At 43.2% G+C, this 25,920-nt stretch overlaps 1 protein-coding gene and 1 long non-coding RNA gene across 2 annotated transcripts in view; one reads left to right on the top strand and one right to left on the bottom strand.

The window, feature by feature from the left end:
* LOC128876010 (neurogenic protein mastermind-like) overlaps positions 1-25,920 on the top strand; it is a 222,098-nt gene that overhangs the window by 91,670 nt on the left and 104,508 nt on the right.
* Positions 380-12,807, bottom strand: LOC128876017 (uncharacterized). Its single transcript, XR_008456933.1, has 3 exons — positions 12,686-12,807; positions 2,340-2,475; positions 380-1,922 (listed from the first exon to the last, which is right to left on the bottom strand). It is a non-coding gene; the product is annotated as an uncharacterized LOC128876017 (long non-coding RNA).

Raw genomic sequence — 25,920 nt, 5'->3', positions numbered from 1 at the left:
CGAAACGGGTCAATCTCAAGCGATTTCGTTCAAACGTCCTGGCAAACGCGAAACCGTGCTGCTACGAATGTAATACAGACGCGGGCGCGTGGATCAAAGCGATTGACGAACCCTGTTCTCTCTGATGTTCGCCCTTAAGCCTGATTCGCACCGTGACGATTCATTTCGCTACTAAAGATTTATTATGTATATCGAAGGCGGTATATATACAATCCAAATATCATATATACGGTATATATATGACGTTCGAACAAATAAAATAAAAATCAAGTAAAAATTATTATTACTATTTATTTATTGTCGCATCAGCTGTTAAGCCATCAGCGACCACTATGAGTTAGATGTTCAACATTTATATACATATAAGACGAAACACTACAATGACTCAGGGTTAGCGATAGAATTTTATTCACTAATTATAATATTTACAATATTTACAATGTTTACACTCTCACTTATAAATTAGGAAACGACGATTAAACCCTATTACTATTATTTCTTTATTTACACTCTAGATATCTTTCCAATTATTGTAAATTTTATTTCTCTGTATATTCTACACACGTGCTCTGTTATATTATATTCTCTGCTTCCGTCTCTCTCTACACAGAATCCGATTGGCGCGCGGAGCATAAGAAACGCGGCAAATCCAAATTCAAATTAAAGAAAGTATACTTTCTTTACATACATACCTGAGTCATAATATAATTAAAATAAATACAGAATAACTTATGGTTAGAATAACTAATACTTACACGTAACAATCATTTTATATAGCATAAAGCATAATAATTAAACGTATATTTTAGACGCTTGTAGTGTCTTGTTAATTCTTGTTTATATTTCTCTAGAAATTTTTGTCCTTTGCAAATAAGATATAACTTTTGATATGCATTTCTTGTTATCTAAGCTGATCTTCAGGGTGGTTGGTTGCCTCAGCCTCGAATATACGAACTCGTAGTTCAGCCATGTATCCTCTAGCTCTCAGCAGCTGAGCTTAATACCCTCTAGCCTCCATTAGCTGAGTCCAGTATCCACTAGTCCTCAGTAGCTGGGCTCATGGAGGGGATAGCTAGTGGACCTCATTTATATAAACTACTCTGTCATCGGAATTGCCTTCGGATAAGTAAGGTTCTACTGTGCTTTCGTACACTACCTCTCCTCATACGCGATCGATATCAATCATTGTATCATCCTAACCGAACGTTCCAAATTTCCCGTGCCCCATCTTTCCGGCAGTCCTCGTTTCAGGATTCCAAAGTAGAATGTTAATCCGCGTCGATCGGCGGCAGTTCCTCGGGACTCCTAGTGCTGGCCTTCTCTTCTCGCGAGTTTTTATTACGCTTGTTCCATATTTTCCGCTCCCGCTACCTCTCTCGTTCCTGGTTCATCCTCACCATCCCTTTTTCTCTGTTCTCCTTCGACGGTTGGTCTCTCGCTCGGTCGTTTCGCCACTCGTTTCTCCCCCCTATCGTATCGTGCCTGGTCTCCTTTCTACCCTCTGTGTTCACCCGATGGCGTTCCTCTCTCGTCTATCGTCACTCCATCCGTCCCTCTTTATCTTCCCCCGCGTCTCTTCCGCCTCTCTTCTCGCTGGGCTCCACACCTCCGCTTAATAATACACACCAGCCAGGCCACCCGCTACTACAACGGCACACCGGCGGCACCGACAGTATGGCATACCACTTTATTGATCTTCTTTCCCCGCTTTCACGGGTTTCAACCCGAATTTTCCACCACTTTATGCAAGCGTCGCCCTCCTGCCCGTTTACGCGCCCCTACGCTCCGGGATTCATCCCTTCGTCGTCGATAAATCGAACCGACCTAACGGCGAGCCATCGTGGAACAGTCGACGCTCCGAGTTCGAGGCGACGCGTTCCGAGGACTCGCGCTAGACCCACGAGGGATCGATTCGCAGGCGACTGGAAAATGGCAAACTTTTGGGCTTCTGTTATTTCGTGGAAAATAGATACACGGGGGAAATAATTCTTTTTGAAGTAATACTGGTTATGCGTGGGTGCATATCTAATTAAATTAAATTTATTGATATTAACACATTCACGGGCGGCAGATATTTTACGTTTCTAATACGGAGTATTGATAAAAATAATAAAATTCTGAAACTGGACATCGGAAATTTTGTATCGTTACGGCGAAGATAAAAATTACAAAATATGTTTTGAAATATCAATGTTGTAAATGTATGTAGTGCATAAAGTAAAAAGATTTTCATAATTTGTTCATAACCAGGAATAGAATTTGAAGTGACGTGAATACACGTTGGCTGCCGGACTAAAACTCGTGAAAATTTCTACAGAGTTAAAATTTTACTGCCTCACCTTCGAAATTCATTTTTTTAGTTCCTTAATGAAAAGTCGTGCCAACCATTTCTGCGTGACGTGTGGTCCAACGTGTTAAGGGAGCGAAGATCTGGTAGATCTATAACCTCCACCTTGCGTGTGTATATGTATTTTCCTAAAATTTACGAAGATCTACGAAATGACACGATACTTGTAAAACGTTTTCAAAGGGTGGTTCAAATGTTTGCTGGTTGTTCTCATTGAATAAAAAACGCTTGGTCAACATAGGTCCTCAGATCAATCCTCTCAGAGTAAACAGCGATTTTCTATTTCAATAATGTAATCCATCAGCGTCTATTCATTGCTTGCGGTAGAAAAACAGAGGATTATCGGAGATTTCGTGGGATTACTTGATTACTTTACTGTTTTTACCTGTTACAAAGGGTATTCTGTACCGTCGTTCATCCATTTCGGTACACATTCGACCTCTTCGTCGAATTTTGTACTGTTTCAAAAATTCGCAAATAATTTGAATTATTGATGTATAAAATTGCTGTTTACGCTAAGTATTTTTATCTAATCAAATGATAAGCAGTCAAGTAATAACGAGCAAAGATTTCAACCACCATCGAAAAAGTATTCTTTGTGCAGTTCTGTTGTAATAGTCGTTTCTTCTCTGCATTTTGCCAGAATATTTGAATATTTCCAGGGAGCGATTGTTAAAACATTTCAGGCTTTTCTATTGATTTATTCATAATGGATCGGGCTTTTGATGTTTGCGAATAAAAATGTTACGCGATTGGGAAATGAAATTTCGATCGAAAAATTCTTGAGTTCCTGCAAAATATGCGAAAAAAAATCATATCGCACTGACACCGACCTATACGGTAGTCCATTAATCGATATAGTGCACCCATGCCGTGCCAAAAGGGTTGGCCTGATGGGACAAATTGTCTCTTGCGGGACTTCTGACAATGTACTCCAAGTAGTCCAACACTGGTAGTAGGTTCGTAAACTAGATTAGCGAACATTGGAGTTGATTAATTCGCGATGAGGGCAATATTATAAATTTGCCCTGAAAGAAGTTACAAGTTCAAATTTTCACGTCTCACTCATTCCAATGACTTACTCATTCCAATCGAACATCATCGTTAAATTCGATGGAAAAATAGCTGAAATAGTTTAACAGATAAAAAAAAGTGACCATTCGATTAGATACCTACGCTATTAGATAGTTAGAGTAGCAACGCATCGGGAGCATTTGAAACGAATTGTAAAATCAAATTCGGACCATGACATCATCGACAGTGGGGCTTCGCTCGGTTTTTCATCCACCGCCTTCGAGAACGGTATTAAAACAATCGATAACGGAATAAAGGCGCCACGATTTATTTCACGCAATCGTGGTAGTAGGCTTTCGTTGTACAACAATTCATTTACGTAACATTACGGGTTACATAATGCGCCGCAATTTTTCAGCGAAGCGAAAACACTTGTTCGTACAATACACAGGTATAATTAAACTGATCAATTCGGCAAATTCCCGACCGCCATTTAAAACAGCAGCCAAGGAAGAAAGGAAAGAAAAAAAAACGATAATTTAAAGCACTCAGGGATTGTTCTGGTTATTTACTTGCACCGCTTGTTCGCCGCAGCTAATTAATATTCGCGTTGTAACCTTAATGGAACGCGGAGCACTCGCGTTCCAAAGATCATGTATACCATACTGGAGGCACTGAAAACGATAACGTTATCGATAGGGGAGGTTTCATTTGGCGTATTAACGTAGGGTTGAGTGTTGAGGTTGAGGCTGAGATTAAACTAATGTAATCATTACTGAAAAAGTGATCGATTTCGATCGTTGGTATTAGAGATTTGTATGATATTGGAATATGTTATAGTCCATGCTAAATTAGGGAGGGTTTAAGTCATCACTTTTCTGGATTCGCAATTAAAACTTTGAGGGCTTGTGTTTCTTATACAATTATAAAACTGGACAAATGATGACTTAAACCTCCCCTAATTTTATGTGGACTTCAACATGCTTCAATATCGTCAAAATCACCCACATGGGTGTACTGCTGGCTCGCGAGAAGAATGAACTATGTACTTACAATAACTATTTCAGTATATCTATAAATTGTATGATATGTATATTGAATACTGAAGTAAGTTTGATATTATGTTAAGAAGTATATTACTGTAGTTGCTTCATTACCGAAAAAGGTTGCGCACCGCTGTTTACATCCTCTTTCGAACTTCCTTCCATCGTCCTTCGTTGCCTCCCCCACCCCCACGCTTTTCCCTCCCTCGTTGCAACGATGCCTACCCGTTGCTTTTAACCCCGGGAAAGAGAAACGCCAGCGAGATTCGTTGGAAAGATTTTTCGACTCGAACGGACGCCGGCGAGGAAAGTAAGGAGAAAATAAAGTTCTCCATCGAATATATCGTCCTCCACCTTATTCTTTTCTTCGAGCCGATCTATTTCCGTCGATGAGAACGGAATTCTCGTGACATTGCACTTGAACAAGATACCGTCTTTGTGTACTGTAAGTTCGTGGCTGGCCAACGTTTCACGGTGCGCACCGCGCTGATGCAGGTGTATCTCTGCAGTTTTGTTATCAAGCTAGCACAAAAAGCGTCGATAACGAGAACCGAACGCTCTTGTCGTTGCTCTACGAGTCTACACCTCGCGTTGATTCGTTCAGGAACTACGGCGCATTCCAATCGCGAGGAATCTTGTACTCCGTTTCCATTATTTTTTTATATATAAATATATATAAAACACTATGTTAAGAAAATTGTTTTTCTCTGTCTAGTTTATTGAATCATAAGTTGCTTATAGAGAAGCTTATCTACTGCATTTATGACCTAAGAATGGTATGTTTCAATGCAGTCAGGGCCTCTATGTAAAGAATGAGTAGTAGTGGTGTTTGTTTGGGACCGTTGGAAACGGTTGTAATGGCAACTGGCCAAACAGCAACGACTCCCACGAGACTCCACAGAATCTTAGATAACCTCGAACAAAATAGTTATCAGAAATATCTTAATAAATTTTTATTTATTTTGAAAGGGTGTATATTGTATTCAACTTAAGTAAGAAAGAATAATCTTTCTTGTTCTCGTTAAAACATCACATTCAATTTGTATTGGGTTGTCTGGGAAGTCCATGTCGATTTTTGATAGGTGGTACAGGTCTGAATATATCGGAATAATTGAAAACAAATAACATGTATGCATCCCTTAACAGGTGGATAGGTTGTGGAACAAGATGGTACCTATGTAATACAATAAATCTGCATCAAAATTTGAATGTGCCTTTGAGTTTTTCTTAAAAATTGGCACAAGCTTTCTGGACAACTCAATAAAAAGATTCATATTAATTCAAACCAACTGCAATCGCAGTTTCAATAGTCTAACCACATTTAAACTACAATTTAATTTGTATCTTCTTTCTGTTGCAGGTAAGTGTTCCGCGGACTTTTTCGCACCTGTTCGTGAATTCTCGGGTAAGCTCAACTATCTTCCAAGCGATTAATTAATTTTATTTTTATTTATTTTTTTAATTCGATCGTCGTCGACATCACGCCTAGCTGTTTCTCATTCATGGTCAAGCCCCGTCGCTTATTTCCATGGAATCTCATTTACTGGGAACGGATCTGTTTAGCTGGGGCGACGAGCGTGATTCAGTTACGTAGATGCGCGATACACCGAGTGGCTCCGGGAGCCATAGTTGTATAAACACACTGTCAGGTCCCGCGCACACTTCTGTGCCTCTAATGAAAACAAGTAGGTAGTAGATGTCATTCCTCGGCAGTGATTCTCATCAATGTTCCGTGTGAAGCGTGTAATTAACCGGGAACGGCACGCCTAATCGACGGTGAATCTGACGTTAAATTGCAATCGGTGCACGGAGAAGGTGCCAATTAACGCAGAACTCGTGTTTCAAAGACTGGGGACAGCAAGGGAAATTGTTATTATTGCGACGATCCGCGTCACGAGATGTCATATCGCGGCCGCTAGGGCTCGTGGAACAGTCTCTAAGCTGGTATTTAAAATTATCTAGCACGCGAATGCGCTCTTTATAGACGATTCTGCTACTGGTATGTTAACATTATAGAATTGGAGGTTGCTATCTATATTGAAAACGATATATCTCTATAATATCCGTTCCACTGATAGCGTAATTCTCAACATAGTATTATCCTTTCGTAACACAAGACATCACGTATGGAGCAAATGTTTTAATTCAAGAGAAATATGGATACCAAACCTTTTCAGCAATTTGCCCCTCGAACAGGTTCTTTTAACCTCCATATACGACCATACTCTTTCTTACAAGTATATCCACGTGCTATCTGCTCAAGAATATCGTTATCGCGTACATTTATTTGAGTAAACGCGACTGGAGGTGTCCAAGCGCGCGAAGACGCGATTAGGCCCGAATTTCGCGTTCAGCGTTTACCTTTTGGCGGCTCTCTGGGTAAACTCGACGTCGCGATCTCGCCGCGGACTTTCTTACTCGCGCCAACGTCCAACGCGACGACTCGACTCTTTGTTCGCCAAAGGAATTCGCTGACGACAGGTTTCGCTGGAATCGCGCGATTACGCGCACGCCCCGAGATAAATCGGAGAACACTGACTGGCTAGCTTAGCGAACAGAGCGAGCGAATTACTGCGGGACACCGACGGGGAACAACCATGCGCGAGTAATTGAAATTTGTCATCCTTAAGGGGCTTTTTGCGACGAACTCTATGGAACGGTTGGCTCGTTAGCGCGGATGCCTGGCTCAGAGGGGAATAACACGAGCGCCGTACGCGTCGGAGATATAAAAATGTTTCTCGTATTGTATTTATTTTACCTACCTACCCTCGGGTTGCCTCCTTTTTGAACCTCGTTTATTCAACCCCAGCAATTCTCAACCTAGGAGGTCGCGCTCCAGAAATACACGACGAGGAAGTTTTAGGTTTTAATCAAAAGAAATTATGGAAAACGAGAGATTAAATATTAGTATACTTCTTTTTACCCCATTGTATAATTATTTTAAATCAACACAGCATATTTTCAATTGCTTGAGATTGTATACGTAAACGTGTAAATCTGTACAATTTTCTACAGCTTCGAATTCATGTATCATCGTTCCTTTAAACTTTGTTACATTTTTACGTAATGCAATTTTGGATCGCACTGAGAATGAGAGAAGGTTGAGAGGCACTGATTTAGCGCGTGTATCTTGATACAGATTCGCGCAGCGTCGCGTTTTGTTGGTTAATATTTTTCACGTCGAGTTCGGTGTGTTCGCGGTCGATGATAAACTGGTTCATAATTTCCCGCGAGCCTGGAAGAATTAGGGGTTGCGTTACGTGGACAGCGCGTAAGAGTGAGGTAAATATTACGGTTGAAAGAAATAATGTGGATTTAATACAGTGATAATTTAATTATAAAAACGTTTGTCTGGTAGTTATCGTTTGTTTTGCGGAGTACTTTTTGCTCACGGGTCCTTTAGACCAATTTATAACCACTTTCATCCGTTTGAATGTACACTTTTATTTTAATTATTCCATAATTGATCCAAATTTTTCGTTAACAAGTTTATTTAATTGTCGGATTCTTTCGCTATAGGAGGGAGGAGGTGTTATAATCGAAATTGTACGCGCATTTTTATTTCCCGTTTCCAAGCTAATTAGTTTCTGATTTAAATACTTCGACTGTAATTGCGTTTACTTCGGTGCAACTGGAAAATTTCTACAGGGTGTCCCGTTAGTGGTGGTACAAACGAGCAGGAGATCATTCTACGATAAAAAATTGAATCGAAAATGTACAATAAAATTTTTTCATATGACGCTTTATTTTCGAAAAAAATAAGTTTGAAAGTTTGTCGATTTTGAAATTTGAAAGTTTCGAAGTCGAAGCTGAAAGTCGAAGTTTGAAAAATTTTCAAATATATTTTTTTCGAAAATAAAGCGACATATGAAATAATTTTATTTTACATTTTCGATTCAATTTTTCACGTAGAATCATTCCCTACTCGCTTTTACCACCAGTTACAGTACACCCTGTATAAGAATTAGTATTACACACTTATATTTTCTTATAGAAAATTCTAAAGGTACCACGATCGTCTGTTTAAAATCCTCAGAGCTTCGTGGCTCCAATCTTCGATCAAAAACACCTCGCTATCACGTTCGAACGGGCGCATCGAGGGGAACCTGATAAGTAACGCTTTTCGTCCGCTATCGCGGCAAGGCACGCGGGGTACAATAATTGGTAACGATAAATAGGAGCGCGACAGAAGGCAATGGGACGGAAAATCAGTCGGTTCTCCAACGGCGTATCGTCGAGGAGGTCGGGAGAGTAGTACTCTCGCATTCCGATGAACAGCAAACCCAGAAACAGGAGGGACTGGCAGGGTGACAAGTTGCGATGAGAGAAAAACCGAGGAGAAGGTGGATTGCTGGGAGAGAGAGGGGCAAGAAAGACAGAGGGAGAGAGTGATCTCGCAAATCAGTAGAAGGCGGCATCGACCTCGCCTTTCTTCTTCTCTTTTCCTCCTTTTCCTCTACGAACATCGCTTTTTCTCTCTTTTCCAGCTCCGTTCCTCTCGCGGAATCCTTTCTTCTGTGTGTGCATTGTGCGGATGATACCCGGTGCCTGGCTTCTTTTTCCGTGGCTGTGGGCGAAAACGAGCACGGTAGATACCGTGGCGGTGGCGGAAAAAAGAGGTACGCGCGATCGGTATTCTCCCCCGCTCGGTCTTGCAGCGCGTTCGTTCTCCTTTCTTCCATGCATTTTCGAAAATAGTCTAACCTAAAAATATGCGGGAACGGCCGGCCGCTAGTCGACGCGGAACGCCGTCTTTCTCTGGAGAAAATTGCAATTTGTTCACTGCGATCGCTGGCCAAGCCTCATGTTTGTCGTTGCTCGACCCACGTCACTAACGAGGGAACTGTCGCACGCTGATTTCCACGAAACTTTTGGATCTAATCGGTGGGTGTTGGAATATTTACTATAATTCAATCTCTTATTTTACCAGAAAAATAAATGTACTGAAAATATATGTACAATGTATATGTCTGTCACTACAGAATAACGAAAGAGAAAGTTTAGGATATGGACTACCCTCTTAAGTGCCTGAGGGGACTTTTCTTATAGTTTCCTAGAGCATAATCAGATGTGTGGAAACTGCAGTATATACTGGTAGAAATTCTTTCTACCTTTTTCTCATAACGTTTGTCGGTCAGTGTTGGCCAGGTCCTCGTAGTGAAAAGATCTCAACTTAATCGTGACATCTTAGTAATAAAATCAACAATTTTAATTAATAAATTTAGTATTTTATTATTTCATTATACCCCATTTCTAATAGTGAGTCTACGTAAGAATTATACTGTACTTTGTTGCTGGTAGATATTGAGCTTGAGAGAGAAACCACCCCTTCTATCAGAGCCACTCAAAAGTAGTATTGTATCGAAGGCCTCTAAATTAATGAAGAAAATTGTTTGAAGATATTAAAAAAAATAATGTGTTACTGAACTTTTTAGTAACTCTAGCGTGTCAGTCGCGACAGAGAAAAGGATAACGTTGATTGGATTCACGGATAGCGCTCCGCAAGTCTCGTTGACGCGAGAAACGAATCGAATTAAACATTAATTCCGCGTCGCCAACGTGTCACGAAGAATTCCGTTCTAGCAGCAAATAGAGTTCGGCACCGGATGCGATGCGAATGGAGAGTGTTGCATTGGAAATGGGCGACCACATCTATTCGATCTTTATTTCGCCAGAAATCGAGCAACGGTTTCACCCTCCGCAAAGTTTAATCCATAGGGTGCACGGTTGAAGGTGCTAGAGCAAGCGCGTCAAACTCATTTTGGCACGGGAGCCAATTTGTGCTTTGCTACCGTATACCGTTCTCCGTGGATGTACAATTATTTACCAGCGGAGTGAAAAATATAAAACCCATACAATATGGTGTGTATCACGTACCAGTTTCTCAATAGATTTATTTATTTATCATTAGTTTAAGACACCAATTAAATCACGGATGTATGAATACCGAAGGAATAATTTATGTCGTGAAAAATAAAATAAAATAAAATTCGTGCATCAGGTTAACGTCTGAATTTCATGTATAACGTACGTCTTGAATCCTACACCTTGTATATTTTAACCAGAAATATTTTGGAGCACTTCGTCGTGGCTTCGTCATCGCGTCCAATCGTCTCCCCTCGCGTTCATCGGGTTCGCGGTCCCTTAATCTCGCCTTATCTTTATTATGTTCTAAAATCGACCCGTAGTTTTTGAGCCGCTCCCCGATCGCTGACGGGTTACGTGTCCGTTAACGCTCGTGCTGATACCAGCATGTTTCACCGTCCAAACTGTTTATAGCCTCTTTGTAATCGTTTTTGTGTGTCACTTCGAAGTCCAATCATCGCGCTTGATTATCGAACGATTACGCGGAAAACTCGTCACGACTACGAAGGGAGATATTATCGCTCGTTGCAGTAAGTTGGGGAGGGGAGAGTTAAACTTTAAAAGTAAACACATTGAATCGTTTATCTTGAAAATTGCCATTAGATAGATAGTCTCTTGGTACGAGGCACGCTGCTTCAAAAAGTGCTGGAGAGAACCTGGCGCTTCTTAGACAGTATTCATTCCATTTTTTAGGACACAATATTATAAAACTTTAGAATGAACCATTAATAATGCATGACAAATTTGATGCAAGTATTCGAAGCATGTATAAATACAAAAATTGAGATCGATAATACCTTTCTTCCGTAATTAATACGCGAAGAAAGCCTAAATTTGCGTTCTCCAGACCAAACCACCCCCTCAACGCTGTTCAGTGTGGTTCACGATCATCAATTATTGGTCCGGTGATGTACGCGCGAATCACCTTCGCAATACCGTGTCCGAACATTTAATTACAAACGTTGCTCCCTTGATCGACCGATGGTGATATTCGCACAATATCTGCACGCGACATCCGAGTTATTAATATTACTTGCCGTTTGGAAGATGCATATCGTGGCTGGTAACGCTGTTCCAAATCTGATCGTTAATTACGGTACCACTTCGTGCAACTGCGATTATTACTTTACGTGGCGAAGTCGAGTATACCGTGACTAATGAAATTATTGGCGGAGCCAAGCGTTGCTCGTAAACATATCTGTAGATCGGAGCAAAAACCACGTTGTCAGTATGAATTTTGAATTTTGAAATACAGCTTTTCAGAATACACAATTTAAGGTCTAGAATTAGGTTTTCGGCACTCCAAACCGTGTTTTGTATGAAAATGCATATTTTATGCGCGAATATTGCACTTATCTGCAAGTCGCAAAAATTTGAGCACTTATCTGTTTGTTTGCGTATGGTGTCACGGTTGCGCGGATCTTTTAGAGTGGGTTGAGTATCACTGGCGGATTTGTAATAAGTGTAAGCGGATCGGTACAGATGCGTCGCTTGCAATGGTCCCGTTTGCGCGCTCGCGCACGTTCTCTTCTTGTCGAATCCCGGCGCACCGTGAAACCATGATGACGCAACGGAGAAGTGTTGGTTCAAAGCGCGGGCGACGTGTCGCGAATGCGCCTGTGTAAAAGCATCGCTGCCAGCTGCACGGCAGCCGATTAAGTCGCGGTCACGACTATACTACCCAAGGTGCGAACGATTTCTATGTTTCGGAGAAAGTTTCGCTGTCTCCGTCACGTTTGTCGAGGAATAATCGATGCCATTGCCTTTTTACCGCTCGAATCACTCGAAAATAACTCTGGTCACTATAAAATTCTAACGTAGCAAACAACATAGGACCTCGAACTGTATAGTTCGAATTAATTAATAACGAGTTCCTCGGTAATGTATAAGGATTGTTTATGTGTTTCGATGAATTGAATTTACACTTTAAGTCATTACTGATATCACGTTTCTTATTGTTATTTAAAATATTAAATGTCTATTATTTGGACCTGATCTAGTTAGCTCTGAGGTGTAAGTTCGATTTTATAAACATTACCAAGAAAAACGCGATGGATGATTTTTAGTATGAGTCACTTAGTCACTTACGCACTGATGTAGCGTAGTACTATCGGACCTATACACGGTAGACGTGTTACGGTACAGTCGTCCTTCGAGAAGGAGAGGTTCTCGAACTTTTGTAAAAATGTGTCGAATTTCATTCGAATAATAAACCACCGCAGATTTCATACATTTATAGCATGCTCGAATAGGATATGAAAAAAATATATATCATTGATAAATATAAGAATGTTTAAAGCTCTTAGATATAATGTTACTAACATAAATACTACCATGTTTTAGAAACTTAACTTTACACAAACATATTGTGAAAGGGACAGTTCCAAATGAATTATCTATTAGACAATAAATATACCTTATGCTTTTTTACAAGTTGATCCAAATTTTGTGTCGTAGGTGAGAATTCTGCCGAATCTGTGGTATAAAACGAGCAGGCAGGCGTAGCTCCGATCGTAACGGAGCACAGCGCGAATCGGAGTCGAAGTCGAAGTCGGATTTGCGACGAGTTGTCTCGGGTCGACTCGGGTTTGGGACGATCGTAGCCGAACGCGTGACTACGTGCGCGCTTCGCCACTGGCGTGCCGTAGCATTCGAGTCGAAACGAAACGAAACGAGACAAGACGACACGAGACGATACGGCACGAGACGATACGAGACGGGACGAGACGGAGCGGGACGGTGCGAGGCGAGGCGAGGCGAGGCGAGGCGAGACGAGGCGAGGCGAGGCGAGGCCAGTCGAACCGAACCGAATCGAAACGAACCGAGAAGAGAGTCAGTGGCTGGCGACTCCTCGGGGCGTCAGGTTCTCTGTGTGGGGTTTGTTGTTGTTTTGCGCTCACTGCAAACCACGTGCGCAGCGTGACAGCTCCGTTCACAGACGTCGAAAGTACACGACCTTACCGCACGACGCCTCCACTTATCGTGATCGAAGTTTTCGGTGACTTTTCCGAACGAAAAAACATTTTTACGACTAAACGGCTCCGAGGAAGAATCGCATCGAACGTTGACATTGCAGACTGAACATTAAACGTGTAAACAGTGAAAGTGCTCCCCGCTTTAATCGACGCTGAAATTACAATGTCGCGTTCGATACAAATGACAGAACACGTTCTGTGATTTTAAAATCCACGACGTTCGAATAAATCGTAATGGTTTAAGCGATCGGTGCGCGCGATACGATTCAACTCTCCAGATCAAGGAGCCACTGATAATGCTCGGTGACACGTCTCAAGGTCCGCAGCCGAGATTCGTGGATATTACAATATTAAATTCGTCATGATGAATCGGTTACGTGTCCTCGACCGGTTATCGCAGCCGAGACTTTCGTTAGCAACTCTTATCAGACTACGCGAATAACCTGACCGCGTCGCGTAAATATTATGAGCGCAGGAATCTTCAAAACGCTCAAGTTGAAATTACGATGTCGCCGAATCGCGTTGCCAACCGCGGAAAACGCACGGAAGAAAACCGCGCCAAGGACGAATGACGCTCCAAAATTTTATCAGCTCGAGTCTCGCAAAATTTTGATCTAACTAAAAAAAAAAAAGAGAGAGAGGACTTTAAATGTGTTATTTGTTAACGAAAACTAAAATGATTTTCACGTTGGTCAGTAGTTAGCGAATATCTTATCCGAATTACTGTCGAATCGGATAGATCGTTACACGGAGTTTCCATACGTCATCCGTTCGAATAGAATTCCGACCAAGATTCTGCATCTACGGAGAGCAAATAAAACGTCAGCGGTAACCCTGCTCGTGGCATCGAGGCGGCAGCGGGCAAAGTAAGTGGACCGCGCCAAGCAAGAACGTAACGCGGGTAAATTAGTCGCGGAACGAGTACGGGTCTGCGACAAGAAACGGAATAATAACGACCGCGGGGCCGGAAGAACGTGGAAACGAGCAAAGAAGAAGGAAGGAGTCGGTCGGTTGTACACACGTATTCGCGAACCGTACCAACTCCGGAACCATAGACAACCACTGCAAAGAGATAGAGAAAGAGAAACAGAGACGGTGGAAAACCCGTACAGGAAGGAGGGAGGTGAAGTAGCGAAGAAGGAAAGCACGATCCCGGAGGAGTGGGAAGAGAGCGGAGAGAAGATTTCTGGGCACGCGCACTCCACCTGCTAGCGTGTAGTGGCACGCGCCATACCCACCCCCCTCCGCCTGTGGACGTTGCGCCCCCCCTCCTCATCCAGCAGTCCCTCTTTGGAGTTACCTCCTGGTTCTACCGCGGCCGCCGCCACCGCCACCGATTCTTCCCTCTCACCCCCGACCCCGAACTCCCCATCCCCCTCCCCCTGGCCCCTCTCGCGATCTCTCCCCCCGCGGAACCTCTCCTCCCGCGGGAATGCCCCCCTCCCCGTGCTCCCCTCACGCGTGCCACGGTTTCAAGCTGTGACGCGCGGGAGTCAATCGCTCGCGGACTTCGATAGGACGAGCACGCAGGTCCTTGCTCTTCCTCTTCTTCTCTCGTACGCCTCTATTCATTCGCGCCTCGTGTTCTACCAATCTCTTCTCCGTCGATTCCTCGTCTCTCCCTACGATTCACTCACGTCTTTCACCCTCCCAGGGATAGTCCGATATCTCAAGGATAGCGAACGCTTGCAACTGTCGCCAAGTTCCACCGTGAATTTTTGCGCGATCGATCATCCACATCGTAATCGAGGAGAGACAGAGTGGCGCGGGCAAGGAAAAGTCCGCAAGCGGTTAGGGTTGTGCCGGCCGATGTTCGCGTATGAAAAAACCCGGTCGCCCGCTACCACCTCTTCCTCCTCTTCTTTCCGGCGTTCGTCTGCTGTCAGGGGTGCAACGTGCCGGCCGATCTGTGCATTGTAAACAAAGAGAACAAAGGGCTGACGGCGTCATCGAAGAAGACGACGACGACGACGAAGACGAGGAATGAGGACGGGGTGAAAAACCGGCGAGGAAAAGCGGGGAAGGGAAAACGAACGTAAGGAGGAAGGAAAGCGATCGCGATAGAGAGTGGGGGGGCCTGACGCGTGCTACTACCGCCCCGTTACTTCCAGCGCAACAAAAATAGTCGAATCTCCGCGACGGTGGAACAGAGAACGAGAAAGGGAGGATAGCCGTCGAGAAAGAGGAGGAATAAAGTTATCGTAATATATACACGCACACGTGCGACGACGTTCCGCGGCGTACAGTGGGGTCACGCAGCGATACAGTGGTTCGGTGCAACTTGTCTTCTGCTCGTCTTGTGTGACGTATCGCTCGAGACAAATACGATTCCCGTGAAGCGAAAATAAATTTGAGATAAATTTTCGGCCGAATCGCGAGTAGCAAGTCACGGGAGAAGAAGAAACGAAACGTGGAAAGTGTCGAATAGAAAAGTTTTTACCAAGATCTGACATTCGGAGCGCCCTTCGGCGTGACAGATCGGTGCACCGATCAGCTGTTCCAAACGTGGAAGCCTCGCAACGTCAGCCATCGCTGTCATCGTCGTGGAATTGTTTCTCGAGTGAGATTCGGAGTGGACGTATCGACGGAGAACATTCTCATTCTCCGTACGCGTGTTTCGAGTCGACGTTCTCGAACCACCTGTTGACGATTTACGAGGGAAAATCGACGCGGTCTACGCGATTGTCCGAGTCGTTCCGCCATCGGGAGCGACGAGGGATTCCCCTTGGATCCTGGGAAAAGTGAATATACTCCCTTGTGCCGGATGACGAAACAAAAATCGAGAAAACGTGGAAAATTATTCTCGCCATGGGTTCGATAACATTTCGCGGGAGAAGTGTCGCACGGACGCGTGTGGAATCGGTGGCGGAACATTGACATGCAAATTCGGAGTGAGTTTTTGTCGCAGGAAGTCGGTGTTAGCTGGCGTATAATGCGCCCGATTAGGGAACCGATAAAAGCAATCCTGACGAAGCTCGACGGAGGAATTTTACGGAGTTCGTGTGTGATATTTTCCAACAACTCTGCTGGTCGGTATAGTTTATTTTGAGCATTAATTCACGGACACGTAAACAAACGAAGAAATAGTTTCCGTTCCGAAGAAGAAAATAAAATTGGAGCGTCGGAGGGGGTAGGCGTAGCGGAGAGAGAGAAACGTCGGCTGTTTTTCGGAGCGAGCGTTATCGAGACGTTGTTAATACTCGTTATCGGTCGCTCGCATCGCCAGTGACAGAGACTCGACGCGGAAAGGTTCGGAGGTCACGGAACCGTTGGACGATATGCGGCACGCAAACTCGTTTCGACGAGCAGAGAATTTTGGCCCGCGGAACAAAGGGGCGCGCTCACGTCGACCGGGAGACCAATCCCGAGTGATATGCTCGGGGGACACGGGAGCGTCGATTCTATTCCCGGCGTCTTTTTCTTCGACGTCGCGTTGAACGGGGAGAGTGCACGCGCGGGAACTTCGAGTGGGTGATAGCTAGTCAAGTGATCGGAAGGGCATTACGTTTTACGGGCATCGTGGGCGGGTTCGTGTATAATAAGAGGCTTTCGAGGTAGACTTAAGTTTTTGTACAGTAATGAAAGAATATTCTACACTGTTGATCGACGACGGATTACCATTTCGTGGACCCGCGAGTTACGGTTACTGTGCACGCGTACGTACATGAGTATAGTACGAGTACGGTACATCTATACATGTACATGTGTACAATATAGTGTTTCTTTTCGACGTAGTACGTTTACTACGAACATGCACACGGTGCATCGATCAAACTCTTTTTTTTAAGTAATTCAGAGGTGCCCGTGTGTCGTTCTTCGAAATAACTTTTCAATCGACGTTCGAAGGGCCCAGGGTCGGCAGCCCTTGACGCCCATGCCTTATTTCGACCCTATCAACGGATAGGAGTGCCATTCAAAACCGTTCGACGCCTTGTACATTTCGTTTCTGTTATATGCGGCATCACGGGACCGAAAATTGTTACGTTGCGGTGACAGAAACTCGGGAGAGGCGGGCGCCGCGACCGTTTCCGGAAAAGTGTGGAGGAAACGACGAAAGTGAAAGTGTCGCACGGCGTGTGTTTGGCGCGCGCGAAGAAAATGACCTTCAAGTTTCGTTGAGGATTTTCCAACGGAATCGAAGGGAAGAAAACATGGATCTGTAACCGGGGGGTGGGTGATTCGTCGATCGAGGAAAAGAATCGCGACAGTGTGTTAGTGAGGATATTAAAGTGACGCGAAGAAGTGATAGACGGAGGGGCATGGTGGGCCCCCACCAACCAGGGCCACAGGCCCGGGTGGCCCCCCTGTAAAAAGGAAATCTCGCTATCGTGCCGCTCGTGCTCCATTAGACTGCCTGGAATGATGGTAAGTCTAAGAAAATAATGTTCTTATCTGTGTTTGTTGACATAGTTTGTTTTCTACGCGCTCGTTTCACAGCCTCGTACAATGAAAGGGAATCAGTATCCTCGATGCGTCTGACGCTATCGTGAAAACTATTGGAAATACACGTGGGAATAACATCGGTAAATGAAGGTGATAAGGAAATAAATGGCTTAATTTTTATATCGAATAAAATTATGGGGGAGACTAGGAGAGTCGAGTGTGAACATTTTTGGAGCGTAGTTTGTAGGTTTTGTTGATTGTAAATACTGACAGCAGCGACACAATAATAACATGTTACTTCACTCTTGGCTGTGGCGATTTATTACGATGGTCTCGCACAACTAAATGTTCCAAACAGTGATTTCTCAATCGTCGCTATCTAAATCGATGAGTAACAATGAACCAGGCGTGAACTTGACAAGGAATTAGTGCGACTAATATTCGCGTTAAAATTTCTATGCTAGCAATCTAGTATTTCGACGATGCATATTTACGTAATTGCATTTCCTTTAAAAGGAACCAAATTCACGGGTTACATTCGTCACAATATTTGTTCTCCTCAGAGAATCATCACGTTTTCAATTTCACCATGTAAATCACGGTCTGCGCATTTTTCCAAATAAGGTCCAGCGAACATTAAGGGATTAAGGTTCCGCGAACAATGAACTGCGACACGCTATCGGGGTTTTTCCATCTCTACCCCGGTTGAATGTTAATGCAGATAAAGGATATCGATTTGTGAATTTTTTATCTCCAGCGTTGTCTGTCGGTGACTTTGAATACGCGCGAAATGTCACCAGATAACGGAAATTCCGGGGAACCGATAAAAATTATTCGAGCCTGCGAAACTCATCGAGAAAATCGTGATTTATTTTCGCCGGTATCGATTCACGGATTCTCGCGATGATGTATTCACCGCTCTTGGAACGACACGCCGCGCTGGAATCTATTTCTTGTCTTACCCACGCATTGGTCTCTCCGAAGGATTCAAAGAAACCGGAAACGTCTGACCGCCGTAACTGTATTGCACCACACGAGCTCGTTGTTTGTATTGAAATTGCGGTGCGTGTCTCTCCAGGCATATAACACGGTCGTAGTTATTATACCGTGACTTTGTTGTACCGGTGCAGTGCTCGAGTGATCGAACAGAAATTGTGATCACACTAGTTTTCGTTAGAAAGAGTTTTCTTGTTTGGAAATGCCTCCGTTGTAAATGTAAAATACGCGAGGGGGTATATTTTTTGGCAACGAGGGTATAATAGATTAATTTCATTCCAGTAATAGACCTGTAGTAATTTATTCGACGAGTTAAATTCATACTTGTGGATTAATTTCATTGTATGATTTCAATTCATATTTTCTTCTAATTCAATAATAAATGCTCGATTCAGCTTTCATTCGCTATTCGCTATTTTTATCTGGATAAGAATTCGACCCATCTCGGTGTAAAAATACAAGCGTTAGGATCGTAAAGCAGACGCTTTGGAAGTTCAGATCACCTTAGATTTCTCTTCGTCTCCTCTAAAGAATTCCTCAAAATATGGGCCAGCAGCTGGTGTGGTAACAAACATAGAACTTTGTACACGCAGAATAGTTCTGATTTCACTTCGATCACACCTAGTTCCGCAGCATTCGGTGAACAGACGTGGCATCGTCGACTCGGCGCTCTGTAAACTTTCGGTCCAGTCATCTTCGAGTCCTCCAACCTCCAAAAGTTGATTGAAAACATAGACCACAGCGGTTACCGAGTTAATTGAGATCGAACGTATGGAAATAATTTTAATGGTTCCACGCTTATTACTATTTGGCCAGCATCGATCATAAAGAACTTCTTTATAGTGTTCAAAATTATTTCACAATTTGAGCCTGACAACTTTCAATTAATGTTCCTCAAATCGTAATTCACTTAAGGTATTTTTAAGGATAGATTAACTCTTTGCACTCCGAATTATCTATATTTCAATTTCGTTACCAGCAGCTCACAACACTTTTAAGTGTTTTACTTGAAATTTACTTTAACCAAGAAATATGGCAATTTAAATAAATAAAGGAAGAAACAAATTCACTTAAATACCAGTTTTATTCTCACTTTTGTAGTATTTTGTAATTTTCAAGTGTGTGATATTTCTTGAAACAATTTCCTTCCCTATTGATTTGAACATGAAAGAATGTCGAGTTGGATTCGACAAAGGAACTCCTGAAATAAAAACTGATGTCGAGTTACACTCGACCATAGGCGTGCAAAGTTTTAAGCAATATTATTGTACATGAGATCGTAAGCGGAAGTGAGACTATGCAATCCTTAGGGAGGCATTAGAATAAATACATACCTAAGGTATTTCAGATTCAATTTCTCTGCTACTTACCCCTGTACCCAAATACCACAAGTCATCGTAGTCGTACAGACTCCTCGAGATTAAGATCCAATCATCTGAGACCGTCTGTATTTTCTAAAAGTTGCTTCCAACTGTAATTCAGCGGCAGTGAAATGTATTATAATTTGATAACACGATCGTGGGTATCGTGATACAAGCAAAAATCATGAAAGTGGCGCTATCGATTCCGTCCCAGTTAGGCCGTTGGCTTCGCTCTCCGAGCGTTCCAGGAGCGTCAAGATCGCATGCACACACGTAGAACAATAGATTGACCGTCGACTAACGGCATTCTAGCGGTCGGACGACCGATAATAGGGGCATCCAGCGCGAGTTCGCGGACATTCCGCGTTTCTCCTGTCCTAGGCGCACCGGTTCCGTTGCACTAACGACCGAGGGCGTTAGTCGGGAATCGGCCAATCGTGGACGTTTCGCCTTCTACCGTTCTTTAAAACTGTTCACCAGTTTTCGTCCACCAATCGTGAGAGTAACGTGTTACACTGTCGTACTGCTACCATCAACTCCGACAATCTAAGTTTGTTCGAATAACTAATTACCTTAATTCCCATTTGAAGATATTGTATAGCGAATGAAGCTTTGGTCGTGGAGAAAATGTAGAAAATATATTTGGTGTAGATTGATTGTATGTTGGAACTCCTAGTGATAGTTGAGATTTTTGTGTGTTTGTCTTCGATTCGTTTCTTCTTTAGAAATTAATTGTATTCAACTAGAGTTGGCTATATACCAAAGGATGCAACCGAATAAGAAGAGACAATTTGGACCAACGCGAATGATTTTCATTTTTGTCACATATGTTCCCATAAGTCTCACTTGCAATTTGGCCAAAAGCAATCAGAAGTATTCACTGATACATATACAGTCGGTCTCATAAATATTCGTACCGTCTATGTCTATCAAAAAAGTTTTCTAAATTAAATAATAAATTGGGTGTTTTCAAATAAATGTTTCATTATAAATATGAACGTGGATAAACTTTACACTTGTACATTAAAATATATATAATGATAAATTGATTTGGAAACATTAAACCTGTTATTTAATTTAGACAAATTCCTTCAATAAATACAGAGGGTACGAATATTTATGGGATTAATTGTATGTCCCACTAGGGTCGAAAGGGCTGAAGAAAATGACTAATGAAAAGAATTTTCGCGCTGGTCAATTAGGTGGAAGAGCCTTCTGCTTCTAAACTGCTTCTTTTTTGTTCCAAAAATGTCCACTCGCGAAGAATCACATACAAGTACCACGCTGTTTCCCATGCGCAGAAAAGATAGAAGTCAACAAACCTCTGTTGTTTCATAACTCGTTGAAAATGGTAACAGTGTCTGGTTTTCTCATGAAGAAGGGGTTACCGTCTGTCGTCGCACGCCTCGCCGTCCCGATTCCGGCGTGTCATAACAGGGGAATGAGCTTCGCTCGGGTGGCCGGCTCATGGCTGCGCGTCGGAATTATTTATACCACTTGATTACACGCGTTGCGCAGAGCCGAGCAGCGCCGAGCGTGCGATGAAAACGGCCGACGACGAACGAGGCGTTCTCGGTTGGGAGTGCATCGTGCACACATCGCTCTATCGAGCATCGATGCGAGGAATCCGGCATACTTTGCCCGCTTCCGCGATATCGAGCGAACAATAAACGAGGACAAGACGCGTTGCGAAAGAAGGGCACGGAAGGGAACCGCAGAGTTTCTTGCGTCGCTTCGTTTTTGCTTTCTCGGTTGGTTCCTCCGCGGTCTAGGGAGAGGTAATTGGGTAATTGAAATTTCTACGCTCGTTTAACACTCGCTCAGCGGAGGCCCGCGCCTGTTTCTGACCCGGGACTGATTTTAATCGGTTGAGTCAGACACTCGACGCGGCGTTTGTTGCGTGAAGGAAATATACAGCAAATGTACCTTGTACTATTGGGGTGGCCCAGTCCTCGGGGGTTGCAGCATGCGAATGTGCAGCTACATGTATCAAAGACAAGACTAATGTAATTGGAATGTATGGAGTTGTGTAACGATAACGTGAACTAAGTTGCTGACTATAGAAGCCTAAAAGTAAGGAGTTATGTGTCTTACCAAAATAATATTAACACGCGCGCCACAGCGAACTGTACTGTACGAACTGTGTTAAATTGAGACATACTGGTTGCTTTTAAGTTTTTGTTCGGGTGAAAAAGGTACTGGTTCCTGATTATTTTTGAACCACGTGTTGGTATTGAAAAGTTGGTACTTTGTTCGGAAGCTCTTCTACTTATTTTATTAGACGTTTCTATTGTGTGTGTTTATATTGTGTTGTGTGTATATTCGCGATCCACCGTTCGAGGTTTCGTCGTATCGATTGTCGCGCGTGCATCGCGAAGACGCTTCGCTTGAAACGGCTTTGCAGAGTTTCTGATAATCGTTCGCGCCTCGGGGAAACTCCGTGGCCTTGTCTCCGAAGATACAAACTTTATTAGCTGTCGCGACTGACAACGATACTGTCGTTACAAGAAACACGCACTCTCGCAAGGAACTGTTCCCCGCAAGCTTCCTTTTTCACCCGAACGGAAACTTAAAAGCAACCAGTATGTTACCTCGATTTAAACTTAATCGAATTAAAAAATGTGCTAATTTTGATAAACACAACGATGTCCACTGAATACGTAAGACACTATTCGATAACTTCTAAAGGTTTGTTTGTTTTAGATAAATTTTTCAAACATTATTTATACGAGTGTTTGAAAAATTGTAAAAATTGTGGTAATACTTATAGTTCATTTCGACAGACAGTTTAAAAATAACCAGGAAGCCTAGTGACTAAAACGCGCAATATTTTCTGGGACACCCTAATAGGACGTTTCAATATTTATGAACGCGGGAGGGTCGTTCCGACCGTTTTAATTCGCGAATAAACCAGTATGAAACCTGTTTGTTAGGTATATCATGATTCGTTTTAGAAACACGCGGCTGTCTGGGGAGCAAATTTATTCTGCTCGATCGAGAAGACGATGCTGCACCGAAATGTTTAATACCCTTTACTTGTTCACAACGACAACTGATAGCATTTTTAAAACTTTGCTTTTTACAGGTCGACATTGGATTTCATTTTTATTAATTTCGTCTAAAATAATTCGTCTCTGAAAGTGTTAAACATAATACCTATTAAAATACATTTCCACCTTTAAACATGTACCGCAATTAAATTTAAGTTAAAAAGATAAGAGAGCAGTTCATACCAGGAAAACTTTGCGTACGCGATAGTACGCGTAATGTAGTGTTTCGTTTTCCGTTGCAAGCAGGGAGAGTTGAAATTTATTCGAATCGAATCACAAAATATTGGTTCCACGAGTAAACACCTCCAAGGCTGAGTCGCTCGGGAGATCTCCCCACCACGAACTTGTTAATGTGTTTCGAAAAGAGTCGGCTGGGTTGCAGTCGTGTCTTCCCCGCGATACACGTTGGCTCGTAATTAGCAGCCACTCGAAGACTATTAATTCCCCGGTAGACGCGGAATCCCGTAACTCTCGATTCGAGGCACCGAAATACGTCTCGACGACCTTGCCGCGTTATTAGGCTACGCTTTAAACGAGATTTTCAGTAGCGTCTTGCCGTTCTGTCGATAGACTCCGTGTCTGTGAAGATATATTTAGCTACGAGGCGGGGTACCGTGGATCGTCGATGCAGAGGGGCGATCCGACTCGAGAACAGATAGACGAGCAGATAGATAACACTCGAGCTTGTCTCGCGAATATAATTCGCGCTTCTTGGTATCTTTATTTATTTCATCGACCAGACCCGTACTTTTTCAAGCATTCTTTTGAATCTATCGAAGATAAGAAGAATATTGATCAAAACTTGATGGAATGGAGAGATTATAGGGCTTTCTGATCGATAGTTTCACCTGGACTCTCGCGCAGACTCCAAATATTTTGGCCGTTCAAAACCATCGATTCTACAGATTAATCACAGTGATTATAATAGATCTTCACTAACCCTACAAGGGACGTCTCACGTACAATATTTTTTCATTCATAAAATATCACAAATAAATTGAAATCCTCCTTATTCAATTCTCAACTTCATCCCCCCAAAAGTACACGATACTCCAATAAATTCCCCTAGCAGTAAAAAAAAAAGTGTTTTCTCAAACCTCTTTTAGACAGGACACCGATACTTAATGGGTCAAGGGATGAAGCATCTCGTAATCCTAAATCTCTCAGATAATTCGTGGAATTTCTCTGGAACGGAGCGAACAACAGACGCAAGAGTAGAAGACGGTCTTGGAAATAATCACGATTCGTGATCCCCGACTGGCCTGTCGTCGCAAATATTCCACGACGTGGGTACGTCCGATACTTTAGCGCGTGCTGTAACTCGCGTTGGCGTCGTACGCCAGTCTTCTCCGTCGCTCTTATTCTCCCCTTGCTCCCTTTAGCGTCTCGCGGTCGGTGTTGTTACCGTCCTGGTCGGCTGTTTGCGCGCGCCATTCCTCGAGATGCGACCGCGCTTTACGATGCGATAAACCACCGCGTTTCTCAGCTAATTTCCACTCTGACGAAAAGTCGTTCCGGCCATGAATCCTCCCGCCCAGAAATATCGCGCTGGGATTTCAGGACCCGCAAAAAATATTCTCTGGACAAACTACTTAATAAACTTTGGAATAAATATTAGTGTTTTTATTGCTCTTAGAAGACGGGAAATAAATCCTCTATAATACAAAATATGCGAAAATTTTATAAATAAATGCAAAATGCACTAAGTCTCATGAAAATTTTTCAAAGTTATTGTACAATTTCGTCTCGAGGCTGTTCAAGATTAGATAATTTAACAATTGTCGTAGTATTTAATTTTTTAACCCATTTAATTCACAAATCCTATCAAAAATTTATTTTTATTATCGTCTCACTTTTGGAATTAATTTGTTCAGTGTCTTACCGAAAAGTTCTGTGCCCCATTTCTGGGTGACATGGCGACCAACGTGTTAAAGAAACGAAAAGACTCGTATTTTCCTCCAAAACATCTATATTCTTCGATCTATTAACCGACTTTTCCCCATCACCTCGTTAAACGAATTCATTTCTTCTAAGTCCCATCGGGTGGTTTGAGCATCGCTGTTTGTAAGTTTGATAGAAACTAAAGATCCCTGGATAATGATCGCTTCGCCAGTGGATGTCGGTTAACCCAGAGAACTTGCTCGTTCCGCAAACATACCGAAAGAATTCTTCTCGCGCACCATTGAAATTCCTCTCGCCCTCTCCACCGGTGCTGCCACACAAACGGAATTAGCGGCATCGTTCTCACGACCAGAAACGCTTAGTTTCAATCAGACGATGGCGCGTAACGGCGCGTAGGTGTCTCGAAAGCGTGGAGAGCTATAAAGACGCGTTATTGGCTCCCCCCGTCTCTTTCTCTCCCTCGTGCGTGTTTCTACGCAGGGGTGAGGGAGACAAAGGCGATACCAGGCGGAAAGACGGAGAGAATAGGCCCCGATAGAGGGGTTTACTCAGTTGCTTTTCCTTCTCGCGGAGGACTTTACCCGTGGAAAGAGGGTGGCAAGGGTCGTCGAGCTTGCGGAGGGCGGAGGACGCGTAAAACCTCCGGCCGCAGATCGATAGGAAGGTCGGAGGTGTGTCGTGTCTGTTAGAGTTTGGCCCGAACTCGCGATTACGTAGCCTTTGCTGCTGGTTGCTTACTCGTGCTTACTCGTGTCCCGTGCACCAGCGATTTCCTCAGTGGACGTCGCTGGAGCGAAGCTCTTGAGCTTTGTCGCGTCGAGGAGCACCAGCTTTCAATCCTAAACACGTGGTTTTTTCGAGAATTTTTTGAGGCGACTCTAAGCGTCCAATCAAAAAATGTTACGGACGCACTACAACTGCATACTTTGAACCACATTTGTACCAATTTTCATGAAAATATGTTTATCCGTATACGAAATATGG

This window comes from Hylaeus volcanicus, chromosome 4 (assembly GCF_026283585.1).
Source record: "Hylaeus volcanicus isolate JK05 chromosome 4, UHH_iyHylVolc1.0_haploid, whole genome shotgun sequence".
Lineage (NCBI taxonomy): Eukaryota > Metazoa > Arthropoda > Insecta > Hymenoptera > Colletidae > Hylaeus > Hylaeus volcanicus.
Note: the sequence above shows the minus strand (reverse complement) of the source record. Positions and strands in the feature narration are given on the sequence as shown.